We start from the raw sequence: 14,547 nt of genomic DNA, 5'->3' as shown, positions 1-14,547 counted from the left end.
ATACTGCCCCCCACCACATGCATATCCATCATTCTGAAGCTCACCTAATTCTGAAAATTTGCTAGCTAATGGAAGATAATAGGCAATCCCTCCAGGTTGGGGAAGCAAGGAAGACACTCCATGGAGAATCTGGAGGCAAGAAATCATTACTCCTGATTTTTCCAAGATACTGATTAGAAAGGTGTGTCCAGACTTTATAAAGGAAACCTAAAGTATACAAAGCTCGTTACTGTAATGTATTTGGTTTATAAAGTGTATTTGGTTGAAAATTAAAAGGGGCACAGGTATTCATCTCTGGAAATCTGTCATTCACAAACCTTGGCCTAATTTTTATAATGTATTACCCATTCTCCGTATTTCCATTATTGAAATTTCTGACACAGAAGTTCAGATGAAGATCCATATGTGCTTCTAAGAAAAACAAAAAAAACTGAAACCATTTTCCCTCCTCACTGTTCATTAACCCAATGGGCCTCTATGCACTGTGAGTCAGCTCAGTCTGCCATAACAAAATACCACAGCCTGGGTGCTTAGACGACAGTAATTTATTTGTCCCAGTTCTAGAGGCTGGGAAGCCCAAGGTCAAGGTGCTGGTTCATTCAGTTCTTGGTAAGAGCTCTCTTCCTGGCTTGCAAATGGCAAACTTCTTGCTCTGTCCTTACATGGAAGAGAGAAAGTTAGTGCATGCTCTTTATGTCTCCTTCTTATGTGGACACTAATCCCACCATGAGACCTCAATGTCATGATCTCCTCTAAACTAATCACCTCCCAAAGACTCGACTTCCAAATACCATGACACTGAGGGCTAAGGGTTCAACATATATACATTCTGGAGGAACACAAATATGTACAAGGATACACTTTATATTCTTCATGAGCACCAGCCTACACATGTCAGGTCATTATTCCCCTAAAATGAAAATCCCCTAAAATTCTTACCTTCAAGGTAAGAATGCCAAGATATCTAAAAGAATGTAAGCCAATCTTATCCCACCCCCACCACCCCCCCCCCCCCCCGCCCAAAAAAAGATGCTGATGTAGGCTTCCACCATATCTATTATCAGGTGTTTGTAGTAACATAACAATGGCAAGAAATGAAATTCAAGAATCTAGTACCCAAATTGTTTACTTGGTGTTAATTGCTTAGGTAATGACTCTGGCTCTTTACAGTGATACAGTAAAGAATAAACGAAGTCCTCCAACCACCTTTTCATTCGGTAGCTCTATCCATGAATTCTCTACTCTACTTCATGTAGCTGTTTTTCGGAAGAGAACACCATCTTTCCTATTTCATTTTTTCTCTTACTTCAGACACGCTATTCTACATATTCTTTGAAAATCTATACAGCCTGGTAATCTTGAAGGCTGTTTCTATTTACACATGCCAGATAGGACAGTGTGCTTCTCCTCCTATATTTCCATAGTTGGTACTTAAAAGGGCTGATGAAACAGTGTCTATTCTGTCACTGTGTCATCGGCTCGCTCCCCTCCAGTCATCACTGGGAAGATTTTGCGCCCAGACAGGCTATCAGATCTGTACTCCTGGAAATGAGGAGTTTGTGCAGTGAATAGCAGTTACATTCTAATTATATTAATTCAGACTGCAATTTCTTTGAAACAGAAAGGACCTGCTGTCGGGGTGGTGTGGACAATGGAGGCTGCACATGTCAATGACATGACAAATTCCTCGAGCCGAGTGCCAGATGCATTGTTGCCCGGGATTCTTTTCTGAGAGCACATCCAGCAAGTGCTATCAGTGTCCACTCTGGAGTAAGGAATCAGTTCATTTGTCATCCCTCCAAGTCGCAGGTACATCTGCCAGAAGAGTCTGCCAACAGATGAACTGGTAATTAAAATCATTTCCATGGTTGGAGGAGTGATTCGAAAATTGTTCTTCTTTTCTTTCTTTTCCTGTGTAGGGACAAAACTTCGGTGAATACTGATACTGATTTGCCATGGGCCATACCAGAATTATGCGGTTCACTAGTGCCTCCCTGCCCACTTCGGTGCTTGGCCATGTTTACTGGGATTTGCCCGTGAAGCTCTATTTACAGGATATTTAAAGTTCGGCTCCTTGCTAGCACCGTAACCTCGTTGGTCTTATAAAAGTTCTCAGCAGGTGTTAGCAAAACGTCACAGGATTGCCCAGTAGAGTGTGTGCCTTCCCCATGCCTGTTACTGTGCTTGAATAAATAATAAATAATGATGATAGATTTTAAAATGTATTGAAGTTGATAACAAATCATAGATACTATATGTAATTGTTATATATTAGATATAATACAGATGCTAGTTCAGCACCTGCCCCTGGTAGTTACTCAGCAAATCTGTTTTGCTCTTCTCAGGCACTACTTTGCCACCCACCTATTTACGTACCATTATCGTCACCGTCACCATCATCACCATCCTCATCATCATCATTGTAAGGAGGACAAAATCAACTAGCATTTTTTGAGCATTTACTAGGAGCAATCTAAGCACTCTACATGTACCTGTTTATCTTATCCTTATAGACCTCTGCTGATTTGGCCCAAGTGCATGGATGAGGGAGCTGAGGCACAACTAGAAGGTATCCAAACTGGAGATTTGACCCAACTAGAAGGTATTCAAACTGGAGATTTGACCCAAGCAGCCCAAATCTCAAGGCCTCTTGCTTAACTATTTCACAATAACATCACATGCCACTATATAAATAAATTTGCTACGATCATTTTCCAAGACTACGCAATAGCCCATGAATTACTTGGCTTATCTTTTATGCTCATTTGTTTGCTCTGTTTTTCTTTCCTTCCTCTTTTTTTTTTTTAAGATTTTATCCATTTATTTGACAGAGAGAGAGAGGGCACAAAGAGGGCAAGCAGAGGGAAAGGGAGAAGAAGCAGGCTCCCCGTTGAGCAGGAGCTGGATGCTCAATCCCTGGGGCTCAATCCCAGGACCCCAGGATCATGATCTGAGCCTAAAGCAGACACTTAACCGACTGACCTACCCGGGCACCCCTCTTCCTCCTTTTCTTCTCCCTCCTCCCTTCTTTCCTGCTTTTATGTCTCTATAAATAGCTGCTTATGTTTTTCTAGCAACAAAGCAAGGTTTTCTGCCATCCTTGGAGACTCAGGGGAATCCTTATAACAGCCAGTAAATGGAGCAGAGTCTTTTTTTTTTTTTAAGATTTTATTTATTTATTTGACAGACGGAAATCACAGAGAAGCAGGCAGAGAGAGAGGAGAAAGCAGGCTCCCTGCTGAGCAGAGAGCCCGATGTGGGGTTCGATCCCAGCACCCTGGGATCATGACCTGAGCCGAAGGCAGAGGCTTTAACCCACTGAGCCACCCAGGTGCCCTGGAACAGAGTCTTTTAAGATAAAATTTTAAACTACTTTAAGAACTACTTTTTTTAAATCGAGGCAGCAAAATAAGGTAGATTTATAGACATCAGTGACATAGAACTTTACCACTGAGTTATTAACATACGCATGTGTATCCACACATGTACATACACGCGTATACCTGCATATATAGTAGAACGCTGAAACACATCCAGTGTGTTTAAATACATGAGCTCTTAGTATACTAACAGTAAAAACCGTATGGAAGTTTATGTTCACCTCAGAGGATACCAGAGAGAACCAGCTCATTAGTCTGCAAACTGGTAGATAAAGGGAAAGATAAAACATTTGTCCTTGGTTTCCCATATAAACTTCACTTCATATAACCAGCTATGGAATGAGGGGGAAGTCTCTCCTTGGAGAAATATTCTGGTTAGGAAATGAAAGAAATAATCCGTATTTGTTGAAAGCCACAGAATGGTCAACACCACGTGTGAGCCCTGATGTAAACTATGGATCGTGGGTGAGAAGGATGAGTCAGTGTAGGTTCGTTCATCACGAAAAAGCAACTCTATGATGCTAGATGTCAGTAGTGGACGAGGCTGAAGGTGGAAGAGTGGGTAGATTTGGGAACTCCGCGTCCTTTCCCTTGTTTTTGCAGTGAATTTAAAGCTGCTCTAAAAAACAATTTCTGTTTTTTTAAACTGCAAAATTAGAATATCTGAAGTTTGCAATAGCTAACAAAATACTGAATCTAAGCAAAAAAACCCTCAGTAGTTGATAACTATTGCACACACGTACATTCCACTTTGGGAAATTATGCCACTCCTTATGCACGAGTCCGGCTAAAAATATGGAACCAGAATCGGATAAAAATGTCTAGCTCTGTCAATTTATAGGAAGTACAAAATACAAGATGATAAATATATTTGAGATCACCTCAGAGAATGGAATCGAGAACATTCAGACTGTTAGAAAATCTTCAGGAAAAACAACTCTGTTTCTTTAATCAAGAATTCCAAGAAAAAAAATGAGCGAAGAGGGAACCTACAGATTTAAAGAGGCATGAGAGATTCATTAAGCAATCACAGTGGAGGGATGGTGTTTGGATTTAGAATCAAATAAACTTAAAAAAAAATTAGGGGTGCCTGGGTGGCTAAGTCATTCAGTGGCTGCCTTCTGCTTGGGTCATGATCCCAGGGTCCTGGAATCCAGCCCCGCATCAGGCTCCTTGCTCAGTGGGAAGCCTGCTTCTACCTCTCCACTCCCCCTGCTTGTGTTCCCTCTCTCACTGTGTCTCTGTCAAATAAGTACATAAAATGTTTTTTAAAATCCTTAAAAAATTGTATTTCAAGGTGGCTGGGGATCAGTGAACATCGTGTATTGCTTGCTGTTGGGGATTCTCGTTAATGTTTTCAGGGTGTGAGTGATAAAGGTATTGCAGTTATTTTGTTTTAAAGAATCCCTACCTCTTAGAGACGCATACTGAAAGATACACAGGGGAGAGGACATGATGTCTGGGATTTGCTTCAAGGTAATGGGGTGCAGTAGATGTTGACAAAAAAGACTGACCCTGAGTGGGTGAAGTGAAATAAGCCTAGAGGCTTTTGTGCTTATATTTGAAATGTTTTATGGTAAAAGTGTGTATAGTTTATGAATTTGCTGAACCTGCTCAAGCTTCGGTTGTCAGGTGTGAAACAAAAATAACAATATCTATAGTATGGATAATATCTCTTTATAGGTTTTTTTGTTTGTTTGTTAATTCAAATAGTGTTGGGTGCCTGGGTGGCTCAGTTGGTTAAGCAACTGCCTTGGGCTCAGGTCATGATCCCAGAGTTCCTGAGTCCCATATTGGGCTCCCAGTTCCACGGGGAGTCTGCTTCTCTCTCTGAACTTCTCCCTTCTCATGCTCTCTCTTACTGTCTAGTTCTCAAATAAATAAGTAAAAATCTTAAATAAGTAAAATAAAATTTAAAAAAATAAAAAACAAATTTAAGAAAATTCGAACAGTGTTTTTAAAGTACCTGGCACAGAGTAAATAGTAGATCATTTTTAGGAATTTCGTTTGATCCATTTATGACTGAATTGATAGGTCTAAGCTTAATGGTGTTTCCACACCATCCCTGGAGCAGAGGGAGGCTAAGGAGGGTGGGGAAAGGACACAGAGAGCTTCTGTCCTCAGGCGCCACCCTTTGGGGCACCACAAACATGCTGGCTGGAGCTGTGTTTTTTGTTGTTTGGTTTTTTTTGTGTGTGTGTGTTTTCACTCTTGTACCAGGTTACTATTTTTAAATTTGCTGATCCTTGAACACATGTAGGTACCCCGGGTTTGCTAAATATTTATTCAATTCAAGGCAACTCCAGGTGCAAGGAGAGAGGGTGCAAATCTATCATATCTCCCTAAGCTGTTGACTCTGGTCCCACCCTTGTTTCCTCAGGCCGTTTTCTTTTACGAAATACCCAAAGTATCAGATTAACTTCAAAACTAAATCGTTCTAAACCCACCAATATCCCCAACTCATTCCAGTTCTCCGTGATCATTCTCTTTTTGCTTTGCATCCTCGTTCTACAGATCCTCGCAAACCCCATGAGACCAAAGTTTAAAGGAAAAAAACCAGCAAAGTGAAGCACAAGGGCCCCGTGGCTGGAAAAGATTAGATTGCCTGGAGGCCTGGTCTGCTCCCAGAGACAGTAAGACCCGGGGAGGAATTCTTCTGGTTACTTTTCCAATGGCTTGAGTTTTTTTTGGCTTTCTGGGTCCTACTGGAGACTTGAGTTTGTCAAGAGCTGACTGGACTTTCTCCAGCTCCTGGCTGCGTGTCAATTCATCTGATTTCTAATAAAGCCAATTCTTATTTTTCTAACTTGCTCCCAATTCTTAAATGTAGCTCCAAAGAAAACAGAAAGTAATTAAAATGTCAACACTTCCCTGAAAAGGAACATAAACTCTCTTTGGATTTTCTTCCCACTGGAAATGCTGCTTGTCTCCAAGGCCCCCGAGCGGCAACGGCAGGCACCCACCACAGAGCTGGTCAGTGGGCAAGGCACATAAATCCCCCTCTGTCCATTACCTTGTTTGCATTTCTTCTTCTTCCTTGCCATTTTCCAAATGGAGAGATCCTATAAATGAACTACTTAAGGCTGTCTCTTATAATGGACTAATATCTACTCCATTGTAATATATCCAAATTTTATGCGATATGAAATAAGCTCCAGCAGCAATAAGCTATTCGATCTAATGTGAAGAAAGTAATGTAGAGCCTAACAGCTGATTATTCAGTTCAGTGCAATAAATTAACTGAGAACCATTTTGCATAATGGGAGCCTGATTATTCCTTTTACCTTCATTTGGATTGGTTTAGATGGATTATGACTCTCTTCAGAGTTAATCAGGTTTATGGGAAACAACTTCTTTTTTAAATGTATTACATTAGAAGATGAAATAAGGGGGATGAAAACATGTGCCACTGCTTTATAATTTTTGTTTTGAAAGGTGAGTCCTTCTAAAGGATTTCCTTACTAAGAGGAAAATTCTGTGACCCTTGGTCCAAGAAGGGTCTTCTTGGAGACTTTCAGTGTGGGAGAAACAAATGTTTGTCCCCCATCCCTACCTTTCCCACTTTCTTCCCATATATCCCTGCCATTTCCTTGACTTGACTTTGAAAGTACTTTTAACAAAACCCTTGTTTCCTTCTTTCCAGGATCTCCCTGACCCTAGCATCTCCGCTCTGTCTCCCCAATACTTACTTTGATGCACATTTCAGGTTGACCAGCACTGTTGGTCAGGAAGTCCAGAGGCTCTGTCTGGGGCCATGGCCCCACCTACCACCAAAAAACTCCAGAATGCATCGAAATGTATCAAAACACAAGCCAGGGGTGCCTGAGTGGCTCAATCGATTAAGCATCTGCCTTTGGCTCAGCTCATGATCTCAGAGTCCTGGGGTGTAGCCCTGTGTTGGGCTCCCTGATCAGCAGGGAGCCTACTTCTCCCTCTGTCCCTCCCCGTCTTCTCTGCACCTCCCCCCTCCTCACGTGAGGACACTTGTGCTCTCCTGCTCTCTCAAACAAAACAAAACAAAACAAAACACAAGCCAACAATATTGGCTGCCACAAATCATCACAACCATCGTTTTTGAGAACTACGCATGAATCAAACATCTATTTGATATTTATAGCAACTTTATAGAATAGGTATCACCTTCTAAATTAAAAAGTGGAAACTGAGTCTGATTGAGATTAAATAACTTAACAAATTTGCATAGCAAGTGAAGGCATGAAATCTGAAGGACTTCAAAATCTGTGTGATATGTTACATCATCTGCTAAAAAAAAGTGTCTGCAAAGAGTATCTCTATGTTTCTGCATTACTGTTAAGGGAAAAAACAACTCAAAAGTAGGTGCTCTATTAGTAAGGAGGCTGAAACTTTATAATCATGTAGATGGCGTTATTTTTACAGTACTTAAAATAGGACACATATATGGTCTATCAGTTCTGCTTCTTACGGAGACATTTGCATTTCTTTTCTGGATTATAAACTTCTTGAGGCCAGGACATTTATTTTCTACATATTAGAGCATCACTGTGATATGATGTTGAGTTAGAAAACCCTAGGTTTTGGGGTGCCTGGGTGGCTCAGTCAGTTAAGCGGCTGCCTTCAGCCCAGGTCATGATCCCAAGGTTCTGGGATCAAGCCCTGCATTGGGCTTCTGGCTCAGCAGGGTGCCTGCTGCTCCCCCTGCTTGGGCTTGTTCACTCTCTCTCTTTCTGTGTCAAATAAATAAATAATAATCTAAAAGAGAGAAAGAAAGAAAGAAAATCCTAGGTTTCAATTTTGGCTCTACTTACTGCTAACTATAGTGTTTAACTCAAAAGTAGGTAAATATACTACACAGAGTTGTTGGGGAGCTTAAGTGAAATGAATTATATAAATACAGAGGGCAGGGATTGTAATCAATAAATTTTGTTCTCTCTCTCTCCATATTCACCCCACCCTTAATATCTAAACATCAGTTTTCCATGCATGGAGATATTCCATGGAAATGTCAATGGGACACACAAGTGTTGAGAGGGAAAGATACCCCGACTGAAATCTTCCTCTTGCATTATTTCTCTTACAAGTATTCATTGACTCACATTTACCCATTTCACCGAGATAAGTTTTTCAAAGATGATTTTAATTCTAAAACTTGAAGTAATGAAGTAAATAAAGGTAATGGGCATTCATATCTACATCTCTTTTCCTCTTACCCCTCCTTCTTCAATGCTTCGCTTCTCCCCAGGTAGGGACAGTAAGTGCTGTTGACGGCATGAAAAAAGTTTGGATCATGATCAAGGACTTATAATTGTAAAATTTTATCTCTTCACTTCTCTGACATGAAACTTTCCTTTCACTGGGGGGAGTAGAAGCCCTGTAAAAAGCAAGGAAGAATCTTAAATTTTTCAAAAATGCTAGGAGAAATGAAGGTGGGAAGAAATGATGGTGTGCGTAAGAAAAAAATTACATGATAAAGCTTTATTATATTACAAGTGGTATTATGCTTTAAAGATATACAAGGAGGGATTATTTTTCTTTGGACATAGTTTCACCTTGTTGAAGTTTGAATACAATGATAACAAAAATATTGTTTTAATGAATGAGAATTTATCTCCTCATTGGTTTATGACATCTTTTCTCCTGGAGAGCTCAGAGAATTTGATAATTTCTTTGAGTTATAATAATAACATTATTTGACAGAATTTAAGTTGATAAAATGACAAATCAGAGGAGTTGAGTGAAATACACAGGATCACCGAGCAAATTAGTGACAGAAATTCAGTAATTTGTAATGGAGATAGTAGGAAAACTTTACAATGAGCTTTCAGTAGGTAATAAGTAGAACAGCTTGGTTGAGGACAGGAACTTTGCTGTTGAGTTTTCTTCTCCTGACCCTAAAGGAATACACAATCTAAGTGGTGGGAACTGAGGCAAATATAAGATAGTACTCTGCCCAGAAATCTGGGAAGCAGTACTTAAGGTGAGCCTTGCAGAATGAGTAGGACTTCCCAAGGTCAACACTGTGGAGTCAGAGTGGAGCAAGAGGGCACTCCAGGCCAATGTGATGGCTGTGCAGCAGCTCCAAAACATGCCTGGAGATTAATTATTTTGTGAAGATGAAGGGGTGGTGAAGACTGGATGTTTCTGTCTCCAGATTCATATGTTGAAACTTCATCTCCATTATGATGATATCTGGACATGGGGAATTTGGGGGTGATTAGGTCCTTAGTGCCCTAATAAAAAAGACCCCGAGGGCTCCCTCACCTCTTCCACCATGTGAGCATCCAGCAAGAAGACAACCAGCTATCTATGAACCAGGAAGAGGACCTCACCCAATCATGCTTGTGCTTTGATCTTAGACTTCACAGCCTCCAGGACTGGGGGAAGGAAATTTCTGTTGTTTATAAGCCAGCCAGTCTGAGTTATTTTGTCACCGTTGCCCAAATGGACTGCTACAAGGGGGTAGACGCTAGATCCTGATCAAGTTTGCCTTGGAAGGATGAATATGGTGAGAGTAAAGGATGGAGCTGAAGCTGAGACTAGAGAGACCAGTTAGGGAGCTCTTATAGTCATCAGGGGTTGTGGGGGAAGGGAGTCCATATTGTAAAACTCACTCGGTTGAGTGCAGCAATGTGGATTCTGGGTGGCTGGCCAGGCTCACAGACCAGAGATGTCCCTCACACTTGCACATCACACTGTCACTGCATTCCAATCACATTCACATCTCAGCATATTGCAGAGTTTGTTATATACCTTGGGAATTACTCTACATGACAAATCCATAGAAACAGTGGTTAAAAGGAAAATAAAACTGAGGTCAAGATCTTAAAGGACACAAGTTTATAAAAGGATGAGGAGAAGAGAAACCCATGAAGGCTACTTAGAAGTCAAAGAAGAAGAAGGAAATCTAAGAGATGGAAGTCAAGAGAAGTATGGCAGACACAGGAAAAAGAAGGTCATGGTCACCAGATGTTGGGAGGAGGTCAAGTAAGAAAGGGCAAGGAGAAAGAGTTTATAAAAACAAATTATAGAGTCATTGGTGGACCTTGAAAACCAGTTTGTACAGAGTGAGTAGAAAAGCCCTATTACCAGTAAATTGGGGAAGCATAGAGAGAGCATGAGTGGAGCCCCTTTTTGAGGAGAGATTAACTATGAAAGGAGGAGAGGGATAGGCTAGGTGAAGAGGCATGCAGAATAAAGGAAGGGACTTTTTGTCACTTTATTTCTCAAACAGTGGACAGGTTGCTTTGAATGTGTTTAAGTGATGAGGATAATGAGTCTGGGCAAAGGATATAATCAGGGAATAGTCTAACAGAAATTCAGATACTAAGAGTGAATGGTTTGAACAGGGTAAGCAGTGGTTATCAGCAAATTAGAGAAAGAGAATTCTATCAAAATGAAGCAAGGACAACCCTAGTTTCTGGTGACAATAGATAGCATAGCACAAGTGGAAATTTCTCCTTAAGCACCAGACAGCTCCAACATCAAATCCCGGCTCTGTCTCTTTGGAGCAGTGTCTCCCTTGAACAGTACTCCCCCTCTCTAGACTCAGTGTCCCCATCCATAATCATGACAAACATACCCACCTCCACGAGCAAGGCAAGGGTTCAGTCTTGCTGCTCCCTACTGACATTGCCTATCCTCTCCCCAACTTTATTTTCCTCCTTCCCATTTGTAACTTTCTATGTCTCTCATTTAGGACCTATCCCTCCTATGAAAATGCAAACTAGAGAAGCGTAGGGATTTTTCCTGTTTTGTTCAATATCACATCCTCAACAGTGTCGTGACTGACACACAGTAGGTACTCAATAATTAAGTGTTGAGTGAGGAAACGAATGGATGAAGAGGATGTTGCCGAGCAATTCCTCATCTTTGACACTATTGGTATTTGGAGGCAGGTCATTGATTTGTTTGAGGAGGGAGCTTGTGCTTTGTAGGATGTTTAACAGCATCTCCTTCTCTCCCCACGAGATGCCAACGGCACCCCACCCCCAGGTGCGACCAGCAAAAGTATGTCCAAACCTTACCACATACCCCTGAGAGGCAAAATCTCCCTAGGTCGAGAACTTCCGCTTAGGGGGCAAGAGCTAAAAAATGTTGCTTTTATTAACATTTATTATAAGGGAGGAAGAAATTGAAAATGAAAGTAACACGTGGTCACCAAACTCTACCACAACCTGCTTAGTTTGAGGTGGAGAAAATTACGGCAACGGAGGTGCTGTCGGCTTCACAGCACACTGACATTTTCCCTATGATTTTGCCAAGAGACGTGTTTACAAGAAAACAGTCGTAAGTCAAGACGGAGCCTCCCGAGTCTCTCTCGTCTGTGAGTTGTACGTGAAATATTTTCTTCCTTGTCGCCTCTCTGGACAAACAATAATAACTCAGATACTGACCCCTTCCCATCGAGTCTGGTCGCATCAAAGCTAATAATGTAGGACATACAGACTTGGGAGGGCTGCCACTTTAAAGAAAATGATGTTTCCACCTCCACATTCTAATTAAGAAAAGATTATAAAAAAGCAGAAGATACAGCTGTAGTTTTTCCTGTTCAGGATTATCTTCTCTTCGGTTTCCCTTTTTTTTTTTTTTTTTTTTTACCACCCCATTTCTTTGCTTGGACTAGAAATCAATGGTCTTGTATTAAAATGCCTAATACGACCTTTCAGAAACATGAGGATTTCAGAAAGTGGGAACTGTTTCGAAAATTGCTTTTGGGAACATGAAAAGTAATGCTGTGACAAGACCCAGAAACGACCGGGCCCCAGGTTCTCCACCAAAGCCCTGACACTGTGAACTAGGGGGAAGCTGTCAGACGAACAGAGAGAGCTCATGGTTAGGGCAACCCTACGTCTGGCTTTGCTCGAACATCCCAGCTTATGCCTGCTGTCCATGGACAGCAGTTACGGGCAGCCTCTTTCATTTTCCAAAACGTCCAGGACTGGACAATGAAGTACGTGGTCGTCTTACTCAGAGTGAAGTAACATCTGACCGGTTCCACAAGGGAAAGGCAAAGACTGAGAACTGGCTGCCTGCTTGCCTATCTGTGCACCCTGAGCACCCCTCAGACTTCTCTCTGCCCTCTGGCGGGCCTGGTTGCCGGGATGGTACTTTCTGTAGCCGAAAGATAAACAATCTGTGAGTCAATAAATAAACTGGTCATCCACCTAGCTCACTGATCTACATTTCGTTTATCTCTCAGTTCCCAGGAAAAGTGAAATGGTAATTAGGTGATCATGTCACAGACTCTGGCTTGCTCAGGTGTTCCAGAAGGCAAATTTAGATTCAGAGAGACCCAGTGGAAAGAGAGTTGACAACTCTCTGTCAGCCTGGCCTCAGATTCCCAGGCCTGCTAAAAGGGCCCCGGACTGTCAAATGCTGGCCAGAAAGAAACCCTTGACAAGACCCTCCTTGCCCCATAGCCCGGCACCCCTCAGATGAGGGTAGCCGTGGTAGCTAGACATAGCCAACTGGCCAAGAATGTCCTACCTTGCTGCTAATAAGATAAGACTTTCTTTCTCAGGACCAAGAACTCAGCTTCAGTGACTCAGTGTCCAGCGACTTAAGCACCTGCGCATCAGATCCAGAGTCCCAGGAGTCAGCCGTACAGCAGGCCCTGGTTGCAGAGCCAAGCTGAGGAGGAGGGGAATGAGAACGCAGCAACAGCTGACTGCCTGAGAGATCAGACAGTTTCTGCGGGATGGGCACTGAGCCCTTCCGTGAATAACAGCCTTGCTCACCCCAGCCTCCTCTTCCAGCGATCCTTTCGCATTCCAGAACAAACTGCTCTGTTTCCAGAAGGCGTCAGAGTTCCCCTCCTCTCAATGCCTTTACATCTACTCTAAACTCTAATCTGGTCTCTGCACAGACATGCTTTCCTCCAAGGAACCCTCCCTGAACCCCCAAATTGGAATTCAGGGGTCCTTCTTAAACATCCACTGTGTTTCCCACTGTCAGTGCGCTCACCCCACTTGGTTATAACTGTTTACGTATCTATAACCTCTACTAATTATAACCCATTTGATGTTAAGAACTGTCTTGCTCTTTGCTTCCTTTCCCCCCTCCCCGCGACCATAGCAGATACTCAAAGAGCATATCTTGATTGAATGAATGACTAGTTTCACTTTGGTGGCGGGGACTGTGGGGGATAATGACATGAATAATAGCACCTGAGAATTAAATAAGTAAGCACTTACTCCAGAAACGTGTTATGGAGAGCATCCAATATTTCCATCAGGTCATTATTTCTAAGTCTCCCACCAGGGACCAGGCATTTTGCTTGCCACGTTATTGTGAAGATTAAATTGGATAAAGCACATATTTGATGTTTAATAAATAGTAGCTGATGGTATTATATAACTTAAGCCTCAGTACAATCTCGTGCTGTAAGAACACCTGAGGGAACGGAGCTTCAGAGAGGTTAAAGTGACTTGGCAGAAAATGGTAAAGTCAAGATGCCAAGTAGTATGTCTTTTCGTCTTTTTGCTATAGCCTATCACCTCTCTGAAATGGAAGGAAGGAAGGAAGGAAAGGCAGGCGGGGGCAAAGGAAAGGAGGTGTGGAAGCAGGTAAGGAGAAATTAAAAAGGAAAAAAGGAAGGGGGCTTGAGATATTTTTTCTTTTACCCCTCCATAACCTTAATCTTTGCACAAGTCTTCAAATGAGTATTATTGCGTTGCTTTTCACAGAATATCCAAGCTCCAACTGGTATAGGTATGACTGATGAAGGAAAATTACAAAAATGACCCATATCTCTGATCTGAGCCGGGACATTGCTAGGACATAACAAGCATGTGGAGACTGAAGCCCTGCCCACTGGCCCCTCTTGCCAGTGTGTTCGGTAGGAGATCCAGCAGCTGTTGGCTTCCTCCTGACTCTGGCCTTGCTTGGGCTTGCTGGAGTGAGTCACACCACCCCTGCAGAAGACGGTGAGACAGAATGCTTCATCAAGTATTTTAGCAAATAGAAGTTACGGACCTATATAAAGAGTCCTAGAAGTTTGCATGGAGGTAGGGAAGGAGGCATCGTCAATGAGCTGCTTAACCTTGATTTACAAACAGCCTTTCTCTACAGACAATAAGAAAAAGTAGATAGCATCCACATACTCTCTAACACTGGAAATTGTAGTGGAAAACACTGGAAATTATAATGGAAAATTTATCAAGCCAGATCAACACCATCTCTACTCTCC

General features: G+C 42.0%; 1 long non-coding RNA gene across 1 annotated transcript; it reads right to left on the bottom strand.

Annotated features, from left to right (window-relative positions):
- Positions 1–527: 527 nt before the first annotated feature.
- Positions 528–13,306, bottom strand: LOC123947247. The gene is made up of 3 exons (XR_006819728.1): positions 12,846–13,306; positions 1,629–1,911; positions 528–652 (listed from the first exon to the last, which is right to left on the bottom strand). It is a non-coding gene; the product is annotated as an uncharacterized LOC123947247 (long non-coding RNA).
- Between the last annotated feature and the right edge of the window lie 1,241 nt (positions 13,307–14,547).

The sequence above is a fragment of the Meles meles genome, chromosome 7 (assembly GCF_922984935.1).
Source record: "Meles meles chromosome 7, mMelMel3.1 paternal haplotype, whole genome shotgun sequence".
Lineage (NCBI taxonomy): Eukaryota > Metazoa > Chordata > Mammalia > Carnivora > Mustelidae > Meles > Meles meles.
Note: the sequence above shows the minus strand (reverse complement) of the source record. Positions and strands in the feature narration are given on the sequence as shown.